Source organism: Mya arenaria, chromosome 10, assembly GCF_026914265.1.
Source record: "Mya arenaria isolate MELC-2E11 chromosome 10, ASM2691426v1".
Taxonomy (NCBI): Eukaryota; Metazoa; Mollusca; class Bivalvia; order Myida; family Myidae; genus Mya; species Mya arenaria.
The window spans coordinates 28797983-28815363 of NC_069131.1; the positions used below are offsets into that span (position 1 = coordinate 28797983).

General features: G+C 31.0%; 1 long non-coding RNA gene across 2 annotated transcripts; it reads left to right on the forward strand.

Moving 5' to 3' along the window:
* Positions 1-8899: 8899 nt before the first annotated feature.
* LOC128206400 (uncharacterized) lies at positions 8900-12584 on the forward strand. 2 transcript variants are annotated; one of them, XR_008256458.1, is made up of 4 exons: positions 8900-8996; positions 10328-10406; positions 10723-10763; positions 11156-12584. It is a non-coding gene; the product is annotated as an uncharacterized LOC128206400 (long non-coding RNA). The 2 variants fall into 2 exon arrangements; XR_008256459.1 differs by lacking the exon at positions 8900-8996 and adding an exon at positions 9311-9374.
* The last annotated feature ends 4797 nt before the right edge of the window (positions 12585-17381 follow it).

Sequence of the window (17381 nt, forward strand, 5' to 3'; positions counted from 1 at the left end):
ACGATATTTTTTATAAACATAAACAATACATACCACTGAACTATATAAGGTACAGTTGGTGAAGGTAATATAGTGAACTATATGTACTATATCCTATGGCAATGAGTATCCCCTTCTGGTCTGAGATCAATATGACGCCCCAGGAATTATTCCATTCTATGTCGGAGATGAAAATTCGAACAACCTCACAAACATCCGAAATACGAGTTACACTCAATGCAATTCACATATTTCGCAACTAATCACGACGATCATACGTTTTTAGCGATGTGGAATTTCCTACGCCTCGTCCTTGCTCCCTTCAACAATGCTATAAATGAAAATAAAAACAATCACATTCTACTTTAAAGTAACACTCTTATTTAAAATCGATACATATAAAACATAAATTTTAAGTGATAAAAGTTTTATCTATTTACTGAATAATGAATTTATGGAAAATATAATTACTGATCCTGTAACCGTGTATTTAATAGCTGAAAACGCACAAATATTAAATGATTGGTGAGTACTTAAATATTTTTAGTGATCAACTTTTGTTTCATTAGATAGAATAACCGTATTTTCTGCACCTTTCTGTCAAATTAACAACAGTATCCTTTATTAAAACAATTGATTGCGATATTTCTTTACCCTTTTTGGTAAATTTAAACAATTGTATTAAGCGTGGTACAATTAATTTGGGAGTAAGAGTGCATCTTAAACACTTCTATTCTGTAACGATATATATAACTGTTAACTATTGTTCCCTACAAGAACAACTCTTCTGAACAACAAAGTCGAGGGTCAATTGAGCAGCTGTAGTGAGATCTTGAATACCTATCACTATATATTCTAATACACATCGTAAGTTGCTCAGCGTCATGGTCTGCTTAGAACTACCAGTCCTCTAGCATCCGTTACTGTTTTACTACTACTGTTCGGGGTTGAAAACGCTTATCTAAAACTCAATAATACTGTCTTAGTCAATAAAAGTCAAACACGTCCCTGCATCTTGATCGCGAACCGTTCAAGCGTTAGATTCACGATCTCTGAACATTTCCATTGTCTCTATATACATCGAGTGACTACTTTTATGGTTAATCTTTTCTTCCATGTTTGCCTCATGTATATCTACCCTTGCTCCTTTTCGCAACATATTGTTTGTGTTTGTGTTCTATGTATTTTACCTTGGGCCATTAAACGGAGTTTATTTTTTAAACTTTTGGCTACTGAGCTTGCTTCTGTTGTTTTTCACATAAGTATTCCAAAAATATTTGGCTGCCATTTTTAAGTCCCTCATTGTTATTTTCTGCTAACGTTAATTCCATATAAAGTAACAACTCACAAAGAACATTTTCCAATTCAATTAATAATTACATAATTGTTAGCCATACCCTGTCAATGATATATACAATCATGTACCATATTTTTGATACGCCTTAATCATAAATTAGGAAAACATGTTTAACATATGAACAAGAATGGCGGGGTTTTTTTTGACTGAGATCTCAAGTAAATATCATTGCTTGCTTATGGGTTTACACAGATAGTGTTAGCTAAACATCGTTTAGTAAACACACCAAGCAAGCATTGCTAGGACAAACCACAAAACAGCAAACAACAACACTTGTTCATGTCTTTGTGATGTAATGGCGTTTTTCTTATTACTTACAATAAAGGTACAAGCAATTCTTTATCGGTCACCTTTAGTTCTGTTACATTTTAAGCAAACGTTCATTAAAATAGTTTTATGATATAAATTTTACGAATTGAGGCATGTTTGCTATGTTATGCATGTTGTGTGTCTCTGTCGCATTATTGGCAGTTTTCTGACCAAAAGCATATGAGATGTATTTAAAGTTTTGATGCTAGGACATTCTTTACCCGTTTGATGTCGAATTCACAATGTATTGTATCGTAAGATTATTTTCCCCTTGAACTGATATATCTGCGAACTGGGTGTCGTTTTACCAACAATCGTATGCCTATTAAAGTACAGTCAAATTATCCAACAACTTTTCCCTTGAGAGTTAAACTATTGAGACTAAAGCAGCCATTACGGACGGTACAATTATCACACAGACCACATAAAACTTCCTTGTTTATTGTTGGATAGAGACATACAACCTTCATAACATAGCAAAAATGCCTCAATTCGTATATTCATTTGTCTGCTGGGAAATACAATCACATCTTTTTAGCAAAAAAATGGTAATATATTTTTGATCTGCCAAATCATACCAATTATTCTTTTTTGGAGTGCCTGTGATTAACGTTCAAACCTGAAAGCTTTTATCAAAATACTTAGAAAAGAAATTGAACGTTATAGTTTACTTGCTTAATGTGCAGATTAACAACCCCAATCGGCCCTTTACAACGAAGCGTTTTTTTAGTCAGAAAAAGTTATCTTTAAGGACTTGTTTAAGTGCATATAATTTTAAATGTTGACTGAGTTTTTATGTGAAGTTTATTATCTAGATTCCTGTGTTGCTCTTTGAGTATTGCTCTAAATCCAATGTCCTCGTTTTGGAATTCAATGGAATAAACATTGTCGAGTATAGTTAAAATGTTCAGTGAATGTTTTATACATAATACACAAATATGTTACCGTAAACAGAGTGCAATAGACAATGTAATTAAATGGTTTGAGTCCGCCTGATAACCAGACAGACATTGATCACCTGAGTTCTGCAATTAAATGCTGGTGGACCAAATAAAGGCAGAGTACAAATATATCGATATAAGGGTTTTATCTTAACTAACAGCCAGTTTTGTGCAGCACTTAATAAATGCCGAGCTGAGCAACACCGGATTGGGTCTTTTTTTTCATACACAGAGTTATATTGTTGCGCTCTGATAAGTAGACATATGTTCTATTGCATGATATCCTTATATGATAACCGATCTATATTCTGCCCGTGTAGAAACACATTAAAAACAATGGTAATACCATCAATCTATGTTTTCAAGTATACCATGGAAACTATTGGGACAAGTCTGACTAAGATCCTGCATGATGGTATGAGGATCAAAACAGATTCATTGCTTTGTGAAAGTGATACTACACGTTATGAAGCTTTGGGCACTTCCTGAAAACATTCGACCTTAGTTGTATATTTTGCAATGACTGACAATTCACATTTTGAAAACATTTAAAATATAACCAGAGTTGCGGCATTGAGGTTGTTGGCGTTGACGTGCAAAAACTTTCACCTTGACCGTAATTCACACACCGTACATGTTATTGTTATTCCACTTGGTACACGTGTTTCGTAGTCCAATACGCACAATTACAGCAAATATAAAAGCTTCAAACGATGTTGAGTGATGCATTTTTTCGACTTTATAAACAACTCTCACTCGTTGATATTCACTACTCGACTGCCCTGTTTGTGTTTTGTCCGCTTTTTGTCTGCAGTGACTTGGCAAAACCAATGAATCAAACCTAAGAATCGATGATCTTAGACAAGGACAAAACTAGCAATGCAAAGATGTAAAAGGGGAAACACATGTTGTTGATATGTTTAAGTGCGTCCCGTTGGGTGCAATTGTTTTGCGTCGTTACAAAAGGATGTTTAGTACTTTCTGGAATATGTTATCAAAATGACAATTAATTTCGGCTCTAGTTAATGAAAAGAAGCCCTTTGTGTCCCCCTTGAGTTTATCATTCACGTACAGAAAGAATTTTCGTATACTGTTAAGAGCAGCTGAAGCAACTATTTTTGATTTACTGCTTGCAGTCTGCTACGATTTAACATATCTAACACAAGCGACAGAACGCCCTTACTTAACTCACGGCTTAGATGTGTTTACCATCATCTTATCTTATGCTGAAATGGCTTTTGATCTAAAATGAATGTTTGTCACATCCTTCAGATTTTTTTTATATAATTGAATTTGGCTTAAATCACTCCACTTTTATAATTATATAGGTACCCCAGGCATCCAAAAGCCAGCCATTGACCGTAACAACTGAACACCTTCACCATTTATTCAAGTGTAAACCTATTCGTATATCTAACCGGATTAATTGATCCAATAATATTTTACAAAGCCTTGTAAGAAAACATGTATGTTTGTTTTCGTTTTTGTGATTATGCTTCAATACTTTTTCTTTTCTTCTTGTTTCAGAACTATTTTATTCAAATTTTAAACCGTTTATTCAATCGGTGTGCAATATTTAGATAAACAACGAAATCATACTCGCTTGCGACTTATACAATATGAACGTCAGGTTATTTATTTACGAAAGACGAATCGAACGTTAATATCTTATTTTAATTTATATGTTATATGCAAAGCAAAATTCATTGTTATGCTTCTCTTTAATTTAAATCAATTCTTCTTCTTCTCCTTTCTTATTCTTTTCACTTTACATACATAGTTTTATAGTCAATCTTATCACATTTAGAGATTTTTAATCGCAACATAGTAGATAAATAGTTGACACAAACGGCTTCAACCAAGTAGTTTTACATCATTTGTGTTAAGAATTTTATCGGTATTTGAGATGTTTTTCAACTTCTCATTTTTTTCCAAAATATGTACAATGTTACAAAATCAGATGGCTGATTCAGGATTAGGTATGGATATGCAATTGCCATGCTAGAACTAAAATTTGTCATTTATAACAATATTGTCACACGAAGCTTAAATCACAGGATTATTTTATGTATTTATAAACCAATTCTCAAATTTACTTCTGTCGCACTGCAAAGCTTTTTGGAAAAGAAAATTGTAAGAATCGATCTTGTTTGAATTGAATATTGTCTTAAAAACACTTTAAGTGTTGAGTTTATTTGCTACATTTTTACCAAGGGCTGTATATACCGTGGGTAAAAGCTCAACTAACTTGAATTAGCCTGAACACATGAAATTTACATTTTCTTAGCTCTTATTAAAGAAACATCCTATGCAAATGAAACATGCTTAACCATGCATTAAGATATATTTATCAATGCATTTACTTATATTTGTACGTTTTATAACTACAAAGGTTCTATCATCGATATACGTCAGTATTTAAAACCCTTCTACCTAGTTTACCATTACGCAACAAAACATATTAAATGAGATAAAGACTTTTTTTGGGTGAAAAACGTACTTTCACACCGTTTCTAAAAAGGTTCAATCCCCGGTCAAATGCCAATCTATGTACAGAATAAAAAGGAGATAATTTGTCTAATAAAATCCCATAGCGGCATAATAAATATCAGTTTTTTCTTTACAAATTAGAACTACCAATGCTTATGTCACTTCAGCGTAAAATTGTCAGTGACAGATTCATGGGAATATTCTCAAGGGTTTTCGGCGTATGATAAAGATAAATGCTATATACGACATTGATGCACCAGAACCGTCGATGCACTCACCAAGGACATGGCAAACTCACCATTTTAGTTTGGTAAACAACAGGCACGGGAATAATGGAATTATATTTCTAAAAGCGTCCTTTACAAGGATAATTATGTCTTGAAGCGTGATAACCTCTTGTTGTTAATTTTATCATGATTATAAACTTGGTGTAGATTGAGAATTTGAATGACACTGAAATTGCACTTTATTGTTGTATTATGCCGAAAAACTGCATTGTGAATTAAAGAAGTTCTTAGTTTGTAATCTCCCTAATGTTTCCCCGTTCTGCACTATCGGTATAATGTTTAAAAATAGAATGTTCAAAGTTAGTCAGAACATCCAGAAAGTATATTAATTTACAAATATGGCGATAACTATCACATCGGATAAGGTCACTAAGGAGATAAATAACAAATAAATCACTTAAAAGCGACGTAATAAATCGGTCATCAAAAATATTTTTTCTAACGTATATTTACATATCTGTAATAAATAAATATTCACGAAGTATTACTTATTAGTACTTGCTTATAATACACACGTTTGCTTGCATTTTCAAAGGTAATTTTCAAAACAGCTTCAACATACATGGCTAAAAGGCTAAAATATTACAATATTTTATTTATACATATAAAATAATATACAAAATATATTTTTACAATATTAAATATAATTTTTACTATGATATGAAAACCCAAATCAGGTATATGTACCCAATGAAGAAACCTGTATTACTTTTGCATGTTCTTAAAACAATAAAAACTTATATACTGAATATTACAGAAAATCTCTTTTGACCAGGCCTTTTTTGTGTTTTAATTATCTAGCTTGTATATTGTACAAGAACACCAGCCTAGCAGCTCAGGGAAGTACGCTTACCTCTGAATCAGAATAATAACCTTAAATCAGTTGAAATTGCTAGATCACGTTCCTGATTTGTATTAATTTTATTTTATACAAACATGTCAATCTGAGTTCAACGAAATGAAAATTCGTTTTCTCAAATACCAATTAGACACGACGGGTGAAAATGTTTCAAGTATTGTTTTATGGAAAGGAAATTAATCTGACCAGTGATAAATTACACCAAAGTAGGTCACCTGATGAACTGAAAACAAGGAACGTATTTATCACGTTTTATGTTATATTTTTGACGTGATTTTTTTTGACTGGATACATCCCTTATAGCAGGATCACCATTCTTGTTTTGATATTTGTGTAAAATTTAATCAGATCTTTGGGATTGTTATTGTTTTTTTATGATAATCACAATACAATGATTTATACTTAGTATTATATATAATAAATAAGAATCATGCCTTAAGGAAATATACTATTTAGGTTTGTTAAGCTTAAACATATTCCAGGAATTGAGGCCTGAGGGTAAAGCAAAACATACAAAACACACACTGGTGAATACAATCATATATAATTACCAGAAAGTTATCATTTGTTTTATTTTTATTTTTGTATAGGTTTACGAGATTTATATGTTTATGAATTGCTACTTTAGATCCTCTTCAGTTCAACTAGATTCAAATTTGAATATAATGGCGTACATATTCAGGACATTGATGTATTGTTATCAACAGAATATTTATGTGTATATTGCCTGACTCTGAAATATTTCTTTGTCCGGTTTAATGGATCTTTGAATCTTTATTTGTTTTTGATATTTTATATCACGTATTTACATAATCTTAAGGTTTTACATAAAAAGGTTTCATATCAGTTGAATATGAAATTAATGATTTAATGAATTTAAGAAGAGTAGTGCACATATGTCATGCGAAGTAACAAATGACCTAATTTCCCCACACGTAACAGTGAATTAACATTACTTCGTCGTTCTTCTTAATTAAATCCTCGTTTGGCTAATGCACTGGAACGGAATTTTCAGAGAATAATTTCAAATCACTGACTTTCCCAAATGAAATTAAGTACCAAATCATACTCTATGTACATGTCAGGGCTTTTATTGTTAATTAACTGTGACTGACTTGAGACCATGAGAGAGGGCAAACTCACAAGGTATCTTATGGGTTCTTGTCATAAAGAATAAATTTAACAAAACGAATATGGTTAATTATTTTAATCATTGGCAATAATTGAATACATATTTTTTACCTTGTAAATAAATCTACTTTTGTATTATTTGGCATCTTTCTTATTATTTATCGTCGCCGCAACATAGTTGTATAATGAGCTACATTTTAAAAGTAAAATAAAAGGCTATTAAGTAAATACTTTAAAAAAAAGACACAATTTTCAGTGAAATGTGATACCATCTTCACAACTACATTTTAAAGTTGCCATGAACATTTTACATTATATGAAATCGAATGTTTAACAATGCCAGTGTTGAGATGGTAGGGGTTGTGTTTGTCTAAAATACGATGCCCCTGTCGTCAGCGCATTTGGGACCTTTGACCTGTTTGTCATATGGCTAAAATGTGCTTATAAAACAAGGTTCCAGTTACTAGCCTGGCCCCAAGTTCTCAAAACAGGCTGAAGTCGCTTATTTCACGTAGACAAAAGACATAATTTCATTTCGATTAATGAACACAATGTTTATTCTGAATATTATAAACATATGTCTATTAATTAAAGTCTAAAATCTCTTAAATGAAACTATTACACAAAATATAGATCCACAAAACGAGTGATAAGGGACTTCAGAAGTTTCGAAAAATTGGGGCCTGATGTTTGACGTGTCCGTTAACACTGTCACAGATGAGACCCGTTTAACATCTCTTCTGAAGGACAATTATCGTTTTGTTGGTTTTGCGAAGGTGAGACCTATAGATTGACTTATTTCAGAATCTGCTTATCTCAGATTGCGAGTCAAGTTTTTTGAAATCATAAACCTTTTATAGATGCTAGCAAAATCTTACCAAGGATCAGCCACAGGGCAAGCTCATTTGCGATCACATTATTTTTGAACCACTTATTTTATTTTACATCATTTCATTTAACCATTTAAGAGCATAGTTTTATAGTTTTAGAGCTATTCCAAGAGTATTTTGTTCAGCTGCAGCAATTTATCATAAGTTTAATGTTTTATGAATGGAATGATCAGTACGTACGCTTTGCATATTTAATGAACTATTTTAAACAAATGCTCATTTGTCAATTATTCAGAATGTAAGTGTTCCTTTTTTGTATTCCGGTCTGAAAGTGTTTCATTTAATATGTTTTAAGACAACTTATAATTGTCAAAATGTCGGGTTTATAACAAATTATGTTCTTAAGAAAATGCTTAGTGGATTGAAAATCTATTGTGTTTAATCAATGATTTATTTTTAACTGTGTAATAATGTATATTCATGACCCACTTACAGCAGAAGCTAAATGTGTTGATGTTTATCTAGTATGTAAGATATCTATATAAATTAATATTTATATCATAATATTTTTATTTAGTCATCTCCTCTAAACTAATTCCCAAACGTTTAAATCACTTATGAAGCATCTGTTACTATATATCAGGTATTATATGAATTCGATTTCATTTTGGATTAAACAATGAAAAATATTGTCGTTTTTCTGCCGGTCTTGGGACGTTTTGACTGTCATTTTATACTTTCGATTTCGGATATTTTAAGAATTGTTTTGATTGTCAATGACTTTACAAAGATACATTGACGTCTCCTGCATCGGTGAGTATAACTTTAATGAATTATTATGTATATTTTCTGCTTTTATTTTGACAAAAACTGAAACAGGGGATAAAACATGCTGATTTATAGGTCCAAATCGAAAGAGAACAACAATGCATCATCGAATTTCTGAAAATACATTCATTTATCTACACAGTGATACTATCCATTTGATTCAGTAATCTGTCGCATTTTTCCGCAAGGGCTATTTATAAACACATCGTTTCTGAGAGTGGCCAAAAACAAGAACAATTTGATGACCCATAAGGCATGCAACCTAAAAAGCCGAGAGTATCCGAATTAACCTGGAAGTAATTTTTGTTTACTTTTTAAATGCCAACCTCTGTAAATAGTAATTTATTTTGAGTAAACATTGAGGTAGGTTTATGCATATCATTGTTTTATTATATTTAGAATGCTATTTATAAGGGGTTGCCAATTCTTTTGCATGAACATTGGTCAAATGTTTTATAATTTGAATAAATAAGACATTTGCAATATTGTGATTGGTTTTAATGAAATAAACAGACCGGGTTCTTTAAGGATCTGGTCACTTTCGGTTTTAAAAAAAATGTAAATAAACTATTGGAGAATTGGCAGTTATTTTTTATTAAGCCATTCTATATTATTAATTAAGAATCTGTCAAGCTGAAGTTTGTTATTGTTTATGCGCATGTTTCTGCAACGGGCATTGACCGACAAATTCATATTAAATAACTTAAAAGAGCTCGACAACCAAAACCCAATTAATCAAATTACAACGCCAAGTTTCCATTTAGTGTTTTATTGGTTAATAAGAAAAATGCAGGCTGGCTTATATAGGCATTTCACAATTGAAACTAAGAAAGTAAGCATTTTTTTAATCTTCTAAACAGTTAATTGGATGCCTACCAATTTTAATTGTTTATAGATCATACATTATCACCAAGTAACTAATACTTAAATAATAATTGGAAAGTTTCAAATTTCAACATATCAATGTTTTAATGTGTAAATTTCAGGAAACATTTTTATGTTCTGTTTAGTTACTTGGATTATAAAATCACTCTCTGTAAAAATTATTCATCTTTTCAAACATTATTTGTCTTCAGATTTATTGGAATTCCTGTTATGATAGGATTTCAATTGCTGTCATTAATTTTTAACTCAATGTTTTGATTATTCATTTGAAATTATTTTAAACTTCACATTCCATAAATGGCTGTTCTTCCTTTTTGACTAAATATTTTGAGTATTTTTACACATTAGTATGTCTGCCAATTCATGGGTGGTCAGTTTTGTCATTTATTAGTCGTTTTTCCCTTTTTTATTTAATCTTTTCTTCCTTTCAGTGAGAAATAAAGCCATAGAATACATTCATACCACTCAAATTCAGCCAGTCAGAATGATGGGAAGAATTGCAGAACTGAGGTAACTTAGAACTATGATGCATATTTACCAGAGAATATCTCATAAACATGCCATTTGCTTAATTTTCTTTGAAATCATACCTGAAGTTATTGAGAACTCTTTATAAACTTTGACATTTTGTATGATGACATATTTTATCATTTGTAAAATAAATGCTTTTGACATTTTTTTGAGCTGTAAAGTTGAATTGATTCTTCAATTGATTCTAGTAAATACCAATCTGTGTATAGACATCAAACCTCATTATATATATATATATACATAGTTGTCCCTCTGTGAATAATACATAATTATCTATGTTTCTGTTTACTTTCAGTTTCACTCTCACCTGACTGATGCAGATTCAGTAACCTAATTGTATGTACTTTTTTGTCAAACTGTATGTATTTGCTCTATTAAAAATATAATGTTGACTTTTTTGAGGAATAATTTTGAAAGGAAAAATAAATTATTATTATAGAGAAAAGGTAATTTGTTATGTACAAAAAGTGGACAAAAATGTTGAACAGTATGAAGTTTTAAATTAGAAAATCCTTATTTCTCTCTGTATGTATGTCAACTTTATTACGACAATATTAAGACAATATCTGGTAATATAATGTATTCTCTTAATTAATTGTGATAAAACCTTTTTACACTGTATGTATACATCTGTATATATATGTTGCCATATAAACTGAATGCATGTAGTTTCTTTTGTGAACATGTGTATTAATTGAAATCAACACATTCCTTTGTTATATTTTCAGGCTCATGATGGTTTCTGAGAAAAAACAGCTTGGTGTAATTTGACAGTATTTTTCAGTATTTGACAGTGGTTCTATCATGCAACAGTCATACAATGAAGTGTCTCACAGATTCTCTCTCAATTCCTGAAATATCCAAGATTACAGTGTAGTGCAAAGAGGATTAATTTTCTTGCAATAAGAAGTATCTGCACTTCCAAATACCCCTGTACAGCATGAACAGTTCCTTCGTTTTTTGAGTGATTATAGAGTAAAAATGTTTCCATATAAAATGTTTTCTTTTTATGTGTAAAACTTGTCATGAATGGTTACAAATACATTCATGGACATTATGATTCCAAATCTATGCACATTTTGATTCCAATAATTAAAGTATTTTAAATTTGGTTTGAAACAGAAATATTGTCCTTACGTTTGTTTCCAAACATTATCTGGTATTTTTCGTGTGTATAGTTTCCATGTCAATTTAAAAAAAAAGTCGGTTCTTTTAAAGATGCACTCTTACTCCCACATAAGATTTACCACAATTAATACTTTTGTTTTATTATTCCAAAAAGGATGAATAAATGTTGAAAACAATGGTTTTAATGAAGGATGCCTACTTCTACTTGAAGGAAATGTGCATAAAAGACAGTATTTCTACCATTTGAGATCATAGTAGATCACAGTAAATCTTTATGCATTCACCAATCATTTAATATCTTTGCTTTTTCAGCTTAAATACACGGTTACAATATTTTTATCAATACTTAATATTTTCCAAAAATGAATTATTAAGTAAGTTGTTAAAGGGTTAACAGTCAAAGTATATGTTTGTTATACATGTGTATGTATTGATATTGAATAAGAGTGTCACTTTAAACAGTTGCCATGGTAACTATAGGGTCTAGTTTTCTTAAGAAACTGTAATTGTTGTCTAAAAACCTTTGTATTTTCAATGTGATACTTTTTAGCATGTCCGCTTCAGTCAATGAAATATTTCTGTTATTTGTTAATCATTTGGTCATACTTTGTATACAATTATATTTATAATTTAACCTTGAAAATTGCTGACAATCTCATACTTATATTGAAATATTCAGAATTGCTAGATGGGTTGAAGTTCACCTTTATTACAACTGTCAGGCAAATCATGGCAAGATGTACATAATTCTCCTTTTTAACAAAAAGCGATGTTTAAAGCATTTTTTTGTATTTTTATTGAATGGTTACCATGGCACCTAATGTTTTGTTTGCCTTTAATCTTCCTATTTATAATACTATTAATTGTAAAAATGCACAGTCAAGCAGTGAATGGAAGAATGTAAATGTTCTTTGTCTTTTACCTTTTTCAAGCTCATTCTTCAAAATATAAAGCAATTTTAAAATTTCTTATAAATGGACGTTTTTTCATCATTTTTTTAAAGTAAAATAATTTGCTTAAAACTTTGTTTAGGTTCTGATATTTAGGAATGTGTATTAAATTTATAGAAAATAAACAAAATGTGTTGTTTGACATTATTTATTTCATTTAAATTCCGAAGTTTTGAATTTGACCTGTTTTGGCAGAAAAATTGATAAAAATTTAAAATTAAAAGGGCCATAATTCTGTCAAAAATTGATGGATTTTGAAAAAAATGTGCATATTTGAGTTTGTAATGACGTAACCTTTAAAATGATATATCACTTTAATATACCGCATTAAATTAATTTTTTACGTTGTTATTGCTACCTATAGCCATTACAAACTTCAGTATTGCGATATGCAGCTAAAAGCTTATATATAACAGTAAGGTTAATTGTATATAAATTACCTCATTTTAGATGTTAAATATTTATTAATTTCTGTAAATATATATGACAGGGAACAGACAGATCCCCAGCTAACGAATAGAGTCTGTCTTCTAATACCTTAGTACAATCATATTGTTCTTTTGAACAGCATTTATACACAGGGAATTTGTTCCCTAAACAGAAGCTCTTAAGAGATTACCGGCAAAACAACTGAGTCAAACATCTCTTTTGTCTCCGGTGAGAAACCATTCACCTATTAGAGTTTAAAGTATGCAGCCACTCTCCTTATTATCCTTGATGTCATTATATTGACTTCTTTATGCCGTCAGCCATTTCAGTTCACTTTTACGATAATCTACGTTCTCTGCCCTGAATGTCTTCAAGCTAATCAGCCTTTAAATTCTTAAAACAACTTTTACACTACAATTTCCAAACCTATCTTAAAAAAAACAAATAAACGTGTATTTCGAATATAATGGTTTCGATATTCTTTCGTGCATCGCAATTAGGCTTCATAACGACGATGTTTTCTGATGATCTGTGATACAACTACAGTTTTCATACCAGAACATGTCGACCTGCAGACAATTATCGAGTAGTATAAACTTATGTCCAAGACAACAAAAGTATATTTTGGCGATCTGATCTTGAACGATACTGAAATCATCTGGTTGGAAACCATAATTAAAGCAAAATTTTACTATTGGGAACTTTACATCATCCACAAGGTGCCAGCTCCTCAGTGTTGACTTTCATTGTTATGTCAATTGGTTTGGTGTATGAGACAGGCATAACAATATCTTCGCTACTTTAATCTTGGTCACTATAAATCTTAATCCAAGACTGCAATCGTCGAAAGTATAACCAAGTTGAGCATCTCTGTAATTTTTCATGAGGCTACATATTTCACGGTAACCTTTCAATTTCTATTAGAGCATTATCTTGTCGCCTTTTTTATACAGCAATGTTGCTCATTCGTGTCGTTAACGAGAACAGTGGAATTAATAGGCGATTTTGATCTTCATTGTATCAAAAAACCTCTGCAACGAATGCATATCAGACAAACAGACATGAATCTAACTTCTGGTACTTAAATGTCCCTAAATAAAATTCGGAAATTTCATTGTCATGGAAAGCAAGCATTTAGGAGGGCAATTTTATACGCACGGAAAACTTGATGACTTAAAAGGAGTTTCGTAGGTAGTATGAGAACAATCAAACCAGGCTGAGGTGCTCTGAAATTATCTGTAAAAAACTCACACAATAATAAAAAAATGAATACCCAAAACAATCACAAAGCACGCACATAAAGTTTTCCATTAGCTTCAATACGAATGATAGATTGAGTTGTTAGGAGAATCACTTAAACAAAACACGAAATGCACACAAAGAAAACAATGAGTGTTTTTATAAATACATAAAACTGAACTATATAAGAATCAGTTGGTGAAGCTAATGTAGTGAACTACTATATTTACTCGCAAAGATAATCCAAGTATCCCTTTCTGGTCTGAGATCAATATTTCGCCCCAGTAATTATTCCATTGTTCGTCGGAGATGAAAATTCGAACAACCTCAAAAACTCCCGGTATACGCGTAATATTTAATGTAATTCACAAATTTTGCCACTGATCTCGACCATCATAACAGTTATCAACATAAGCGATGTGGATTTTCGTACGTCACATATGCTATCAAAACAATCCCATTTATTATTAAATTAATACTCTTATTTAAAATTGGTACATATCAAACATAAAGTTAAAATGATCAGCCTTTAACTACTAACTAAAAAATGGAAAATATAATTACTGATATTGTAACCGTTAATTTAATAGCTGATAACGTACAAATGTTAAATGATTGGTGAGTTCTAAAATATTTTCAGTGATCATCTTTTGTCTCACAAGATAGAAAAACCGTGTTTTCTGCACCTTTCTGTCAAATTGGACACATTATCCTTCATCAGAACAATTGTTGGCGATATTTGTTCACCCTTTTTGGTAAATTAAAACAATAATACTAATTGTGGTACATTGTATTTCGGATTAAGAGTGCATTTTTTACATAACTATTCTGTAACGATATAATTATATAACCGTTAAAAACAAAGTCGCGAGCCAATTGAGAAGCTGAAGTAAGATCTAGAAAACTCGATTTCTTCACATACCAATCGTATGTTGCCTAGCGTCAGAGGCTGTGTAGATATATTACTTCTTTAGCATACGCCACTGTTTTACTGCTACTGTTTGGGGTCGAATACGTCACTGCATTGCAAACCCTTCAAGCGTTAGATTCAACAAAATCCGAACATTTCCATCGCCCCTAATTACACCGAGCGACTACTTATGGTTTACATTCTCTTCCATGTTTGCCTCATGTATACAAACCCTTGCCTCTCTTCGCAAATTCCATTAAATAATTGGCTGCCATTTATTAGTCCCTTATTGCGACTTTCTGCTAACTTAATTCCAAACAAATAAGCAACTCACCAATAAGATTTAATACAAAACAATTATCACCGCAATTAATAATTACATAATTGTCAGCCATACGCTGTCTATAATATATACAATTATGTACCATATTTTTGTAACGACTTATAAATTAGTAAAACATGTTTAACATGTGAAACAAATAATAATGGCGGTCTGCTTTTTGACTGAGATCTTATGTTAATAGCATTGCTTGTTTATGGATGTACACAGCTAGTGTTAGCTAAATATCATTAACTCAACACATCAAGCAAGTATTGCTTTCATAATCAGCAATTAGTAAACAAAAAAGCATCTGCATAGAGTAGAAAAAAAAATGATTTCATTTCATTCACTTTTTAATTAATAAAGAAATTTAAAAGTAATGGGGATAAACGACATGATTGGAGATATCCACAATAAAATCTAACACATTATAACACAAACAGACATACAAATTTAAATGCAATACTCTATAATTATGTGAAAAACTACAGAAACAAGCCCAGTAGCCAAAAGTTTTAACATTAACCCCGTTTAATGGCAAAGGGAAAACGCAAAGTCATGGGGAAAAAAATCAAGGAACATGGATCAACAGCACAAATCTCCACAAACAACACAGTGCTTAGATTTTATATAAAAATCTAGGTATGTTTATCAAGGATTGTAAGGTCACGCCTTGGAACGGTCAGTAAAATGTAAATTTACTGGGGATTTAAACAAGTTTAAAAAAAAAAAACTCACTCTTATCCCAACTATCATGAATAAAGAAAAAGAAGTAAAAGGTAAATCTTATCAACATTTGCATTACGTTTGATTGTTTAGAAGATCGTTTAGAAGATTAAGTGTGAATGTAAATATAATTCAATGAAGTAGCCATGTCGCATTAGTTCTTTCGAAATCAAGCGAACCAAAATTAATCCGTTTGAAATCGTTTTTTTATAAAATATTATCTGTTTTAATACTGAACAAACTAAACTCAATACAGTATATTTTTATAAATAGTGGAAATAGACAATGAATCATTTACAGTAACTGATGAACACGTGAATGCCAATATTTGCACTCGTATTCCAGTGGATTTTATATATCCTCTTCATAATCAGGGTTTTCACATGAACACTATAATTAACAGTTGATTAATACACAGTGATTTAATGATCAATGTTCAGATGTCAATCAATTTTTAGACATGCCCATAACAATTATATACATCAGCCAAAAGTAGTTCACAGTATTAACTGACTCATCTGTAAGCGAAGTTAGGGTTCATTCAATCAAGTGTTATTATACTAATATGCATACATACAAACTTGCATAACAAATAGTATAAAGGAATAATTGGTTGGACAGTTTGCATTGTGTAACCCAATGTGTAATTACATGTATGCTTATGAAGATGTAGATATTTATTTTAACAATATCACGATAAACCATATGAGGTCAGCAGTAACTCGTGGCTGTGATTTTTTTATTATTCCCTCTAAAAAGACTAAATTAAATAATAGATAGATAGTTATGACAAACCACAAGTCAGCTAATAACAACACTTATCATATGTTTGTGATGTAATGTCGTTATTCATATTACTTACAAGCAATTCTTTAACAGCCACCTTAAGTTGCATCACATTTTAAGCAAATTTTCATGAAAATAGTTATATTTTGAAAAAAATATACTAATCAAGGCATGCTTATGTTTTTCACATGATTATGCATGATATGATTTGCAGATTGTGTCTCTTTCGCATTATTGGCATTTTTTCAACTGTAAGCACATGGGATGAATTAAAAGCTTTGATACTAGGACATTCTTTACTCGTTTGATGTCGATGTAACAATGTATTGTATCGTTAGATTATTTTTCCTTGGACCTGATATATCTGCGAACTGGGTGTCATTTTACCAAGAATCGTATGCCTATTACAGTGCAGTAAAGTTCTTTTAGATATGACTTTCCCTTGAGAGTTAAATTATTGAAAC